Genomic DNA, 15,999 nt, shown 5'->3' with positions numbered 1-15,999 from the left:
TCAGTAGCTGTTGCCAGCCTCGCGGCAATGAGTTTCTCTGAACTTTTGTCGCTTATCTGTGAAGAAAAATATTGTGAGAAAAGCAGATTAATAATAAGAATAAGACCTGATTTATTACCAAAATTATATGTTTCATGGGTTCAACTTAGTTTTTAATATCAGTCACTCAGTCTAATGTGCCATTTCAAAATTGACTGCACTTCATTATATGTAATATAACAAATTCAAAAACAAAACGAACTACAAAAATTATGGAAGTCCCATTCCAAATAATATGTTCCCCATTCTAGGTAAACAGTGCCTTTGTTGATTTAGTGATACGTGCTTTCGCAACTGACCTGAGTAAGCCCCTTTGCGTTGGGTCGGGTATAATTTCATGTTATCTAAAAGGGTCAAATTCCTTAATTACCTACCTTTTGTCAAATGATTTAATCCACTATCCAACGAGTACCAGGGCCGACTTCAAAACTAAAGGTTAGGTCGTCTTGTCACGAGGGTCTCCGTACCCTACCCTATCATTAATACGCAAATTGCATCTATACTTACATATCTACGATGATTACGTACTCTAACGGGTGTAATACCATCCACCATACCACCGTACCATCGTTATACGATACTAATCTATACATTATGAGTACGAGTATTTATTTATTTAGTATGTGTGATGCTATGTTGTTTATAGGAGTGAAGTGGATTTGATTATCCTACAAACTTTAATTATCATAAAGGACACTTACACAGTGAATCGTCAATATCATCATACTCCCTCGTGTTCCGTCTTGTTGGAAACGGAGTCTCATATTTTTTAAACTAGTACGTGGTCAACTAGTCATGTTTAATGAGATTTCTATTTAAATTCTTCTGGCCCGACAGGCTAGTATCGCATTGTCTGTACGAGTATATATACCTACGGCAAAGTCAGAATGTAAACGCGTTTGGCCTCATGTCAATGTAATCGGTCGGTCTTTTAATTATTTTATCTTGAGAGTACTAATTAATACATATGCCTGAAATTATCTCTAGAGCAATTCAACGAGCTTCTGATTTGCAAGCAGTCCTAGGCTGTAACCGCTTTCACCGACACAGAAGGCGTCCATTATGTGCTGTCTCCACAATCAGCGTAATTGCGGACCGCGTGTAATGGCAGCGTGGCGAATTTTAACACTGCATACCTACCGAGTGTTGATTAAAGATTCACTTATTTAGAGTTGACGATACAAAAGCTTTAAGGGTTAATATGATCATTTTCTGAAAATAATTGCTGCAATCCATGTCTACTACTTTTAAAGTAGGTACATTTTATAAGTCATGACAATAAATACCAGTGATACGTGTTTTATAATGGCAAGTTGCAGTTAGGGCATATTAAAAAAGAATGTTCGCATGAGTTTCGGATGAGTGCGTGATTTAGAATTGTAAAGCTTTGGCACATATCATTTATGTTACTTGCCGGCAGATGAGTGACAACAGTTCCATAGGAAATCCGGATACCTACGTTTATTTTTTAAGCAATAGGTACTACCGACTTATAAGCAAAATCTGGACGCGAGAAAGCCGGAAGGGTTTGACTTTTTTCGCGGTGCACATCGCTTTCATTCACCCGGTCTGTGAATAAAAGCGATGCATGTATGTATATATATCTTTAATTCACTAGTTTGAACAACTGCCTTGCTTTTTTTTGTGGGACGGCTGCCTTAGTGGCGCTGGAAGCTAAGATGCAAAAAATGTGCAAATAGGCTCCACACTCGCTGTGAACGGAATCACGCGTGAATCGCGTACTAAGTCGAGAACCTCTACCACTACGCTGTAAAAAAAATGTAGCCCCGCAATAACCAAGATTTAACTACATCCCAGGTTGCATCCTTGTACTGCATCCGCGGCGCTTAACGATCGTTTGCCCAAATTGGCTTACAGCTGTTATGCACAAGCGCTCTTGCGGGAACTTTAAACTGCCCCATCTTCAACTTTTAATTGATGCCCATTACAATTCTGGTTATGGGATGAACATCTTAACTGTAGTTTCTGAGGCAGTAAAAGTACCTAATGGGGTAGCCGCTTTGTTCTAATAATAGGTATTAATTATTATGAAAGGCGGTTTAACAAGAGCGTAATGAAATACTGCTTGTTCACTACGATTGATAAAACGGGAAATTCTACTGAAGTTGAATTTTAGTATAAGCTAGTCAAACACTAGCTATTTAAAAGCTTATTTGGGGTCCAGATACTATTACCCCCTTATTCATAAACGTCTACTAAAGTTACGATGCCGCTAATAATCGTTTGTCCCTTTCCATCGTACCAATACGGAAAGGGACAAACGATTATTAGCGGCATCGTAACTTTAGTAGACGTTTATGAATAAGGGGGTCAGTGTTTACCTTTAAATACCTACCTACCTATACTTACAATTATTAATGTTGTTGTTGGAATAAAATTAAAAAATACCTAATACAAATGTTAAAATGAACAGAAGGAATGACAATATTATTTTTCATTCTACTCCAAATGTCAGTTAAATAACCGTCAGTGACTGGGTGATAATGAATAGTTCCAAATCTCCCGAGAGTAGCGCTAGAGTAGCTATTAACATAGGTGCTATTCAAGTAGTGAAGTGCGCTGTCTATGATTTGAATTTTTTTTTCTAGTATTCTAGGTATTGTAGCGCCACCTACTTAAGGCTTTTTGACAGACTTTTTGGTACATGGAGATTCTATTCCTTACCTCTACCTTCCATAGTGATAATTATTGTAAATAAACTATATTTGAGTGGTAACGCTAAAGTCTATATGTTAGTAGGATCATAAGAGAATTCATAAGAGAGTTAGCGTCTCTTGATTCAGTGTTATTTAATATTTATGGGGCCTATTTGGAATTAGAATGGCATATTGTGACGTAATAAATATAATCAGAAAATAGCCGAGTCATTGATTTCACTGCACCTATCTAACGACCCGAATTACATCTTATTCGAACATTATATCTTGTTGATGTACCGAATCATATTCATAGACAAGAAATTATTACCTAAAGATAAAACCCGGCAGCAAAATTGCACAGATACTTTATGAATTAATTTATCCATAATGTTTCCATGTAATTTTGCAGATGACTTTTCCTCAATCATTCCACATTGGAAATATGTTTGGAAGTTTTATAAACAAACTTATAAATGGGCATATTATGACATTTATGACGATTTAATTTCAATAGAATTTGTCCTATCATAACAGAGAAAAATTTCATTGTTCCCATGGCCATTTTCTAGGCAGTAAAAAATAGTAACAGCGGCATTTCCGTTAGGCTCGTAAATTCCCGGGCCATAAATAATAGTTCCCGTTTTATGGGGCAAATCGCGGCTTTTAACGTGACCACGTTTCCTAAAGGCAGTCCTCTGTTATGTAACCGTGTAAAACATAATACCTTCCTACAACTTATTATTTTAAATACGCCAGTTACGGAAAGAGAGACCTAAGCCCTCCTTCATGTACCCGTCCAACGCAGCTGGCCATCTTTATTGCCACGCGTGCAATAGAGTATTTAAAAGCAAGTTCGGCATGGCCAGCCACATTGGGGCTCCTAGCGTGAGCGTGACAACGTCTATAATGTTTATTTAGGGTCGCCGTCACTGAAAACGATGAGGAGGGCTACATATATACTATTTTTAATTCCTCTGAAAGGAATGCAAGTAGTCATAATTTTCTGAACAATCTACGCGGCGTGCAGTGTGGTCTGGGGCTTATCATCGTCATCAACAACACAGTGCGCGGCGTGCGTGAAGGCAACCATACATTGTTTTGCGCTTGTGTGGAAAAGAGCCACTTTTTGTACCTGCATATTTTTTTGTTTTTGAAACCAACAAATATTGTGTTATACATATTTTTATTTACAGTACATTACTACATATGGTGCTACTTTCCCGCACATGTGCGGGAATGAGCACTTGCCGTGCATATTTCGATACTTTAAAGTGCCATATGTACTGTAAAACGTTGTACGATACACGTGCGAATAGGTGATCCTCAACTCGAGTACCCTTCGGTCGTGTTATAATTTATCACCATTCTTTGCGAATTTCCTATTATCTGCACTTGTATCGTAAATAATTATTATATAATAACAAATACATATTAACTTTATATCGTGTATCTATCGAATAATGTCTTTGTACATAGGTAATTAATGTCAAATGGCGAAAGAATTTGTTCTGTGTTGACGTATGGATTACGATCAGAAATAAGTTAAAGCAAATTGGAAAAGTAAAAAGCTCTAGTTCGTAAAAAAACGAACTTCGCGGGAGCTCAACAACCACGTAAATTGTCACTTTTTGAGGAACTGTAAGTAGATACGTATATTCTAAACCGTCACCTAAATTCTGAAATGTATTACTACCTTAACTTGTCATCGCAAAAATCTTAAAACAAAAAGTAATGATGTATGTATCAAAATAAACATTAGAAAACTGCCAACGCTGTGATTTAATCTCAGTTGAAAGTGCTGGGATTCCTCGGGGTTTATTCTCATACCATATTCATCGAATTAAAAGAAAATCGAACTTATAGTCTCGCTTCCGCTCATAAGTAACCAAATCAGGAAGAGCGGGACGCACTGATAAATATATTGAGGAAGAATATTGCTATTGGAGAATGGAAGTCTTGCTTGTTTTTGATTTAGAAGGCGCGCTTCAAAACCGCATTCCTGAAATGACTCTTTCTCGGAATGTTAACTTCCAAATGCCAAACAGCTATAACGGCTTATAATATTTTGCATTGGAACTTGGAAGTCGAAAATATGATAACTAGCTTTTGCTCACGACTTCGGCTGCGTGGAATTGGTAATTTGGGTAACTTAATTTTACACCTTTAAGATATGATTTTGGGGATTTAAATATTTTATATAACTATTCTCTATCCTTTCAAATTTTATCTAAATCGGCTTAGCGGTTATTGATTCCCTATACAAACTTCTACCCGCCTTTCGACCCCTTAAAGGATGATTTCTGGGATAAAACTATCCTATGTCCTTCCCTCGGACTCAAACTAATTCTAAACCATATTTCACCAAATACAAATACAAATACAAATACAAATACTTTATTAATAACGCCAAGTTACATGTCAGGTACATTCTATATCAAATTTAAAATTAATTGAAATATTATTTCATTTTAATATACACATTGAATTATTTCAGTAAAACATTCAAATACTGACTAGAGAGATTAATTATATCATAGGGAGTTCGTAGAACTCGTTTACAGAATAAAATAGATGATTAAGAAGCCACTTGCGTAATCTAGCTTTGAAGACCACCGCAGAAGTTGCATCTTTTTTTATTGTGTCAGGTAGTCTATTATACACAGACGGGCCCGAGATGTATACCGACTTTTCTGATCTGCGTAGTTTGTGGGCGGGAGTGACGAGGAGATGGGCAAGCTTGTTGCTACGCATCGCGCGGGATTCGTTCACACCTCGTTGTCTAAACGCATCGTAGTTTTTATATGTAAAGAGAGCAACTTGGAAGATGTGCTCACAAGGAAGGGGCAAAATATCCAATTCCTTAAACAACTCTCTGCACGACACGTCATCGGGCACGCCCGCAATAGCGCGTATCGCCCGCTTTTGCATCCTGAAGACTCGATCGGCATCGGCAGCCCGCGCCCACAGCTCCACGCCATAGGTGATGAGGCTGTGGACGGTCGCAAAGTAGCACGTTAGTACGACGCTGCGAGACGCGGTACTCGCGAGGCGACGGAGCGCAAAGCATGCGCGGCCAAGCCTAGAGCATATGTCATCGATATGTTGGTCCCAGGTGAGGCCGCTGTCTATTTGGAAGCCTAGTAGTCTAGCCGATTGGACCATCTGCAGGGCTGTTTGTTCAGCAGCGACTGAGTACGTCGGTGGTGCCGCGCCATTGAGCTGGAATGAGAGGTAACAAGTTTTATCTCTATTTAAGGCTAAGCCGTTCAGCCGAAACCACAACTCAAGTCTCTGGACTACGGAGTTCAACTTGTGTTCCAGTTCTCGTGTGGTCGGCGCAGTCACGATGGCAGCCACGTCGTCGGCATACATATATATCTCCGCGTCGTGTATTGCGGTGGGCAGGTCGTTAAGCAATAAACTGAACAGGGTGTTCGACAGGCACGAGCCCTGTGACACACCCATCGCATTCGTCATCTCAGATGATGTGATCTTTCCGTTTTCTGCGACAACGACCTGCGAGCGGTGAGACATGAATGATGTTAGCAGGGACAGGACCGGTCCGCGAATACCGTAGAATCTCAGTTTGTCGGCTATAAGCTGGTGGTCTGCGGTGTCAAACGCGCGCGAGAGATCGCAGCATAGCAGCGCTACGTGCTGGCCCGCTTCGCGAGCGGTCAGCACGCGCCACACCACTTCGCGCACCAGGTCGGTGGTGGCGCGCCCGGCCCTATATGCGTATTGTCTCTCAGTCATCACGTCACTCTGTTCTATGAAGGATAGGAGCCTTTTGTTTAGACCTACTTCTAGCACCTTACTGACGGCAGGAACCAGAGATATCGGTCTGTAAGACTTCATATCGGACTTTTTCCCTTTACCTTTGTAAAGAGGCGATATTTTAACCCTTTTTAGAGGCGTAGGGTACGTACCCTCCCTAATGCAGGCATTAAATAGGTAGGCTACAATTGGTGCAATAGGTTGGGCGGCTGATCGAAGTAGGTTAGGTGATATGCCGTAGATGTCTGTGCTGTTTTTTGGGGCTCCTAAATCGGTATAGCGGTTTAAGTGTGAAGAGGTAACAGACAGACAGACACACTTTCGTATTTGTAATATTAAGTACTAGCTTTTGCCCGATACTTCGTCCGATTTTTTATCCGATCTGCTTTTTATTGATTCCCCATACAAACTTCCTTATTTGAGAGACAACTCTGTAACGCCTAGATAAAGCGTAATGGCAATCATTCAATTTGGGCATATGCTTACATCAATTATCACACTTCCACCGCACATTTCACCTGAATAAAAACTGTCCTATGTCCTTCCCAGGGACTCAAACATATATACCGAAATTCAACTAAATCTGTTCAGCGGTTTTAGCCACAGACAGACAACATTCTCATTTATAATTATTATATTTTTAGTGGGTAGTGACCCTGCCTATGAAGCCGATGGTCCTGGGTTCGAATCCCGGTAAAGGCATGTATTTGTGTGATGAGCACAGGTATTTGTTCCTGAGTCACGGATGTTTTCTATGTATTTAAGTATACTGACCTTCCGCAGGTAAATAGCACAAAGTTTCTTGGCGTGACCTTAGATGCAGCGTTGAAGTGGGATGCGCACATTGAAGTCTTGTGTGGTAAATTGGCAGCTGCATGTTACGCTCTGAGCAGACTAGCAATAATCCTGCCTAGCCAACAACTAAGAAGTAGTTATTTCTCATTGTTTCACTCAGTCATGTGCTTTGGTATAGAATTTTGGGGTACGGCAGCGGAATGGCAACGGGTATTTAGACTGCAAAAACGTGCAGTACGAACAATATCATACTATCCCTCCGACTCCTCCGCCCGTGAACTATTTAAAAGTAAAAAAATTATGACTTTGACATCTCAATATATATACCACGTCATTAAACACGTCAGAAGTAATTTTCAATTATACCCAAGTAAGGTTTTCAAAAGTACAAGGATTGCGAGTAAGAACAAAAACACGTTATCTACAACATGTTGCCGACTAGCTAAATCGTCTAAAATAATATCTGTTAGAGGACCAGAAGTCTACAATAAACTACCCAATGACTTAAGGCAGATTGAGTGTGACTCAACCTTTTACAATAAATTAAAAATATGGTTAACTGTCCAAGCTTTTTATGACATTAATGAATTTCTTAATTTTAAATGTAATAACATAATGTAGCTTAAATAATATTAATGTATGATTTTAATTTATCCGAATGAGTTAATAATTTTAACTTGTCATTTTTATTTATTTGTATTTGTATCCTTTTATTTTAATCGAATGTAGATCAAGTAAATAATTTTTAATTTAATTTAATTTAATTTCAACTGTGTATTTTATTGCTGACATGTAAAATTGTATATTTTACCAATAAATGAGTATGAGTACGAGTATGAGTATATTACTATATATATCGTTGTCTAAGTGCCCACAACACAAGTCTTCTTGAACTTACTGTGGGACTTAGTCAATTTAGTATTTATGGTTAAAAGAACTTGCCTAAGTGAATTTCAACCAAAATTTTACGAAATATTGCATCCGAGAGATTTAATTACCATGTAGTCCGTTTTCGACATACTGCATCGTCACACAGTTTTAGAAATTAAAAAAGAAGACATTATTGAAGAAGATTCGCCAAATGTAGCGACAGCGTAAAAAGGCAGCTGTTCCTCAGTTTTTGTACAAGCGTTTATACAGTGGAGCTATGGTCCGACTACACCTGCGCGGCGGTCAGAGACTTGCGTGTGCAGTACAACAACGCGTGGCGGGCGATGTTCCGCCTGCCGCGCTGGTGCAGCGCGAGCGCCATGTTCGCGGAAGGGCGTGCGCCGGGCTGGGACGCGCTGCTGCGCGCGAGAAGCGCCACCGCCAGAAAGGCAATATACGGCTCCTCCAACACGCTACTGTCGGCGGTGAGAGAGTGGGACGCCAGCCCGCTGCACGAGCGCTGGAGGGGCTACCACAAGCCTATCGTGGCGGGCTCAGGGTAACCCGGGACGCAGGCCCTTATTAGAATTTTAATGTAATATAATATATTGTTATGTAATGTAATTATGTGTAAATGTATAATGTATATGGAACATTTCTGGATTAAATTTCATTCATTCATTCATTCATTCATTATGACCTTTCGATCACTCATCCATTCACCGACCGGTCAGTCGCAACCAATCTTGTTCATTCGTTTTAGAGCTATAATTATTAGCCCAGACTTTTATTCTGCATCATGGGGTTCTATTCTTTGGGGTTGGCGGGATATTAAATCTCTCGGATGCAATATTTCGTAAAATTTTGGTTGAAATTCACTTCAATATTGCATCCTCCAGATTTAATTACCATGTAGATGTTTAGCGCTGGTTGCAGAATGAAAGGCAACATAATAATGATTAATGTTACGTTTATTATTATTATGCAATTGTGTTCAAAGTTAATGAGAAATAATATTTCCAAATTATTCAAAATATTAATGATAATCACAGATTATTCAACTAATCAGTTAAGATAATGAACATACCTAGTTCAATTATTTAAGACCGCTCGAGCAAATATATAATCTTCCTGTGTATTTATTAGTGGTCGATTGTAAAAGCGGGCAAAACAAAGAGAATTTCCCGACCAACCCGCTGTTCTTTGAATTATATCTGTGGGAATACCAGATCGGCTAGCTAAGGACGTCGAGGCGTGCCGGGTGCTATGAGCGGTGAACGTCTTGGTGTCCACTCCGCTGTTACTTAGCGTTTGCTTTATCCAGCGGCTGATAGTTTGGGAACTAGCATTATGAATTGGTTTTTTGATTGTCAAGATCAATCTGCTCGAGTTTATAGAGGATCTAAATTTACAAGTTCTTTCTACGTAACAGGATAATGCCGATGCTGGACAAATACTGACTTTTTCCTTAAAAAAGGGTAGAGTCAGTCTTGGATTATGTTTGTTAGGCGCAGACGTCTTAATAATCTCATTAACGACAATAATAATACGGGTCTCTTGTATCAGGATATCTGCAACATTTATTAAAGATAACGTCTGCACACGTTGTCCCGTTGACAACGCGAGAAGAGTTACCAATTTCTTTGTCAAATTTTCTAACGTTATCGACTCATTGGGAAAGAAGTTAGACAGGTAATCTAAGACTAAATTAGGGTCCCATATAGAATTATATTTAGGAAAGCACGGTTTACTTTTGAAAACGCCTTTGAGGAACCTCGAAACACAATCATTATTACAGCGGTCTTTATCCATAATCAAGGATAAGCTGGATCGAAAAGAATTTAATGTACCATAGCTGGCGTTTGCATGGTACATTTCTGTAAGAAATTTTAAGATGTCAGCAACAGAACCATTATACAAATCAATATTATTCACCTGACAAAACACAAACCATTGTTTTAACCCTACATTATATTGGGCAAGAGTATTCTTTGATAAAGATTGTAACATTATTTCAATACAATCATCCGGTATGCCGCGTTTTACGTAGGCTTGTCGTATAATACTGCGCACGCCAGGGTAAGGCTGCGCCAAAGGGGGTGACACTCTCTGTAAGGTGACAGTAAAAGATTTTTATTAGGTTTCAGATAGATTATTTCTGATTTAACTAGGGACAGGAACAACGAAAACCATGGCTGTCCCGGCCAATGAGGGACAACCAGGATACCCCTTGCTCCATCGTCGACTATTTTTCGAAGACATTTTAGAACAAGCGCAAATGGAGGGAAAGCGTAAAAAAAATAATTGCGCCATGAAAAGGTAAACGCATCTATTTCGTAAGCACCGGGATCCCGTTTCCAAGAAACGTATCTTCGACATTTTCCAAATCAAAAATAATAATAATATATTGTTACTTTCAGGACGATATCACGGTATTATCACTTTAAGAAAGTATACAATAATTGGCCCAGGGCAATATCTCGTATTACCACATTAAGGAGCACAATAGTTATTGTTTCAGGGCAATATCTCGTATTACCACGTCAAGAAACAACTAATTATTAACTGTCAGGATAACATCTCGTGTTACCACTTCAAGACAATACTTAATTTACGAAACGTATTCACAGGAAAAGTAACATAATCAAGAAATCAATAAAATTGTTAAAATAACGGGTAGTTTTACCTTTGCGCCTATTGTATCGCAATTTATCCTCCAAACGTTGAATCTTGCGGCGAATATCCTTATCATTATGTTTATGTTTACGTTTTCCCATGTTTCGTACGGTTATTAATGTGTAGATATAATTGACTATCAGATATACCAGGATACGATGTTGACGATGCTGCACACGAAAAACGAATGAACAAGATTGGTTGCGACTGACCGGTCGGTGAATGGATGAGTGATCGAAAGGTCATAATGTCTTCTTTTTTAATTTCTAAAACTGTGTGACGATGCAGTATGTCGAAAAACGGACTACATGGTAATTAAATCTGGAGGATGCAATATTGAAGTAAAATGGATAGTATGGATGGATTCGAGGAAAATAAGATCAAACGTGAATCAACCTTAAGGCCCCGTGGGTTAAGGTTCTTCTCTCACTCTCGCTGAGCGTTCACGTGAGTTCGATCAAAAATAAAAATGCGCATTTTTAAAAGCAATTTTCATATGCTTAGCTTTTGTGCTGCTGCGTTGAAGACTTTTTTTTTTAATTTATTTTCAAAAAAGTATGATATATTTTAAACTTATTTTAGGTTCGCCAACCTTTCGTTTAACGGCGAAATAAGGCACTCATTTTCAACGTTAGTACCTTAATCTAAATTATATGATTAACTTATAATACTAAGGTAATATAATTATATCATATTAACGCATTATAAGTTGTTGTAGTATATTTACCTATTCTATTTATTAATTCAGTCATGCGTTGTACCTATTAGCAACTTCTTAATTTTTGATTTAAAGATTTTACTAGCACACTTCTATTGATAACTTAAATATTCGCGGTGTGATATAGCTACACGTCATTTTACCATAGTAGTTGCTAGCGGTTGGTTCCACGTATTTACGACGCTTCGGTATATAATTATACTCGCGGAGTTTTAAATTTGGAATTATTAAATTGCTCAGTTGCTATTAACTTTATCATGCACTGGCAGGATATTCAATTTCTTAAATAAGACCGTGTAATCGTTACTACAGTTTGCTTTAGTTTTTTTATCTATTATATTTTTTAATAGCCGCAGTTATAAGATTAATATTTTGTCCAAATAAGTTTTGAAGGTGCGTCCATAAGCTATTAAACCTATGTTCGTGATATTTTTCTATCGAGTGAGTCATAAAATCAGGTTTCGAATCAATGCAGTTACTAGAGAGATGCCTCAAAGTTGCTTGATTCATATTTTTTGGCAACCGCATTATATCTAAAAAAGCACTACGATTTTTCAAAAACTGCTGGCTGAACTGCACCTTAACATCTACGTATGAATTTTTTTTAGGGCACCGTATTGAAAGGGTAAAACGGGACCCTATTACTAAGACTCTGCTGTCCGCCTGTCCCTTCGTCTGTCCGTCTGTCACCAGGCTGTATATCATGAACCGTCATAGTTAGACAGTTGAAATTTTCACAGATGATATATTTCTGTTGCCGCAATAACAACAATACTTAAAAGTACGGAACCCTCGATGGGCGAGTCGGACTTGACCAGTTTTTTTAACAACTATGGATATGCACCTATTTAATGCCTCGGTTAAAACACGGTTTATGGATATTAACGGCGAGGTTTATTGTATAAGTATTTAGATAAATGCTTATACAATTACAGAATACATAATACGACCAACGAGCAAATAATACTTATATAAAAAATAATAGGTACGTTTCAGTCAGGCTATAGAAATGTGATTAACTGCACAAGATACTTATCAGAAAGCTATCAGCATTAATTTCGCGATAGCCAATCTATAAGCTCGTCTCAGACGTCTGGTCGCTCACATCACATAGTGTCTGAAAGACGCTGAATCATTGTCGAATATCGGCGTTCTCGCTTCATCATCCTAGTTATACAAAGACGTATCACACTTATACTTGCATAGACAATTACGTCTCTTTTTATTATAGGGTTATCTCGGCCTTTGCGTGGCAGAGGACGTGCGTAACGATGAGCCACGCCCCCTCAGCGTCTTTCTGTGAACGCAACTGAAAGATGCGCGCGCAATCGCCGCCGAGTTAGGGCGAGGATACATGGAGCTAAGATGATGAGTGTTTTATAAATATTTGCATATGATGAAGTGAGGAGTTGGATTTGAGATGGGGCATTTACAGATGCATTCAAATATAAATTATCTCATTATACCCCAGAAGTGCGTGCGGTACGAGGTACGAAATGCAGAATATGCAGAATAAAACTACCACAGTCCTCACAGACCTTAGATTCGCTTTTGTTTGTGCTACACAGTAGACAGATGGGCATCACTATGTTTTTAACAAACCACAATAAATAAAACTGATACCGCTTGACAAATATTTAAATAACCACTTGCATACAATGCATAATACATCATTGATATTTACCAGTCGCTTTTTGGTGAAGGAAAATATCGTGAGGAAACCGGACTAATCCCAATAAGGCCTAGTTTACCCTCTGGGTTGGATAGTCAGATGGCAGTCGCTTTCGTAAAAAAGCTAGTGTCTACGCCTATTCTGGGGATTAGTTATCAAGCTGACCCCAGGCTCCCATAAGCCGTGGTAAAAATGCCGGGACAATGCGAGGAAGAAGAAGATACAATGCATAATACATAATGAAATAAGTGGCTTGCGCCTTCGCAGGCGAAGGCAGGGGCGTTGAACATTAGAGTTAGACCAAGCTAAGTTGACAGCGATATCAATAGCTCAGACTATGCTAGTGTTATTAAAACGTCATTATTTCATATAGGTAACTCTTGCACAGTCTGAGCTATCAAACTGCCAGCTTCTTTGTCCAATTACATACGTAAGAACCTACGCATATTGTTATTTTACATAAATACTAACCTACCCAAACCTGGAATGAAATCAAGTTAAGTACTTCTAAATCGATGTTCAGCAAAAAATAAAATGCTTATTGAGACAATTAAATGCCAAGTTAGGCCCTTAACATAGTAGGCACCGTAAAGTGCAAACCTAGTTGATAGGTAAATATTAAATACGATTATCGTCACGTATTTAACGTAAAGACATGCACATCATGTCCATTGTGCATCGCGAATATCGCGATTGACCGCCTATGAACAGCCAATAAGGAACTAATGGCAGCTGATGGCATTGCTATTGCAAATTAAATTAAACTACATGGAATGATAATTATTTAAAATTTAAATTAAAAACTTAATTTAATGAATTAAAAAATGGTTAAAATATGTTTAGGAAAATAGTTATGATTTATTTCTTTGAGTTTAACATACAAAAAGAATTATTACATGAACTTTAGTAATTGCTGTATTTGATAGTTGTCATCCCCAGGGCAGCTTAGTTTGAAGTCATTTTCTGAGTGTTTATTGCCCTGGATGGGCATTCCAAGGCTCTGAAAATTTAGCATGTTCCATCATGTAATTGTGGTGCTAATTTAATGAGATGATATGCAGGAGCAGCTGCTTTCTTGAGTTAAGAGCTCAAGCAACAATTATTTTTAACAGCAACTGTAAGTAGAGAATATAGTGTCTTCAAATTTGCTTTGTTGGCTCCTTTGTCTGTGAAATCTGACCATGTGATTGTTTCCAGTCTGCTGCTGAAACAATGTGGTGTGGAGGGATAGGCACAGCTGTGAGACAAATCCACTCTTCATCAAATATATAATGATGTGTCTGGAAGGTTAAGATGCCACATGTTTCTGGTAACTAATGAAATATATATTTTTCTATCAGCTGACTGCGAGTTAAGTTCGTTTTAGTTTCAGTTACAGAGTTTCTAAGACTTCAAAGCTAGTTAAGTTCAGTTCAATTCAGCGTGAGCTACAGTTACTGCTGCAGTAGTTGCTACTCTTGTTTGCAGTTTAGATTATGGACGATTCCTGTAAATTTAATTTATTTGATCTTCTACTGGCTGGAGAAGTCGCCCAACGAGCTAAGGCCTTAGACCGTCTGTCTGCGTTGCACCGTGGTGTTGGGTCAGTCGCTTGCCGCTGTAATTGCTTCTGGCACAACGGGCTTGAACTGGCGGTAACACATTTGTGGAGGTTGGTGAACGAATTCCTTCCATCCTAGAGGCATAATTTTAAATTTAAAGTACATAGTAAATTTCATAAAAATCATATGTGATAATCAATTCCCAATTGATATTTTAGGGACTAACAATCATAGATGGGACTGTTTGTAAATGATTAGTAACCTTTTAGTACGACACTGCTCTATCAACTGAAATAGTTAATTTAAGGTGCTAAATGCTAGAGTACTGATTTAACTGCAGTGAGCTTTCCTTGTAAGAAGATAGAAATAAACTGTGTGTCACAAAAAGTAACATTTTATTTAATGTCCTTTAGTAGTATGGAAATAAGTGTTAGCATCTGCTTATGGCAGTGAAACGTTTTTTGAGCCTTTGTCAGAGTTACATTTTTCAAAGTAATTCTAGTTGAATTTAGTAAAATTATTGTCCGCGGTTTTACTCGAGGATTTTCCCCAACCCGGGTGAGGAAAGCAAACGTGACAATTTCTGTGAAATAAGTTGATAAGCAAATATTAAATGTTCTGTTTTCAATAGGAAGAGGGGCGTTTACTAACAAATGTTGCAGAATTGATTTATTTATATTGCCGCGATCACCAAAAAAGCGCATCTATTAGTATTTTTTAATTTATTTTATGTCATATATAAAACAAGTTACCATAAGGAAAAAGGAATGTAAACAAATTCCTTAAAATAATTTAGTTTAAAAGATGTATTTATCTAACTCGATTGTGAGAAGATGTAATTGCGCATGTACGTAATATATGTATACTTTAAGCTAAAACAGAATATAATAAAAAATCGCAAGTGACCACTTCCTCCTTTCAACTTGGATTACGTTCATATAGGTACTTGGATTACAACGTATCTGTCATTATCACGGTAGAAAAGACTTAAATAGGTAACACCTTATTGTTATTAGTCACTTATGGCTTTTCTACTTTGTAGATACCTACTAAGTATTTTCTTAAACCACTTTGGCGAACGTATAACTTTTAATATAATACGAACCTTTGTAGGTATCTTTAATACTAGTATGTTCATAGACGAGGATTTAATAAAATCTATTTCTAATTTCCTGAGGAATGCCGCACAACAAAAAACGGCCCTTTTTTTGAAATCGGACATATGCAATTTGAACTCAAGGGAATTTTAAA

This window comes from Cydia pomonella, chromosome 6 (genome assembly GCF_033807575.1).
Source record: "Cydia pomonella isolate Wapato2018A chromosome 6, ilCydPomo1, whole genome shotgun sequence".
NCBI classification, from domain to species: Eukaryota; Metazoa; Arthropoda; class Insecta; order Lepidoptera; family Tortricidae; genus Cydia; species Cydia pomonella.
The sequence above is the reverse complement of the archived record's forward strand: the minus strand, read 5'-3'. Positions refer to the sequence as shown.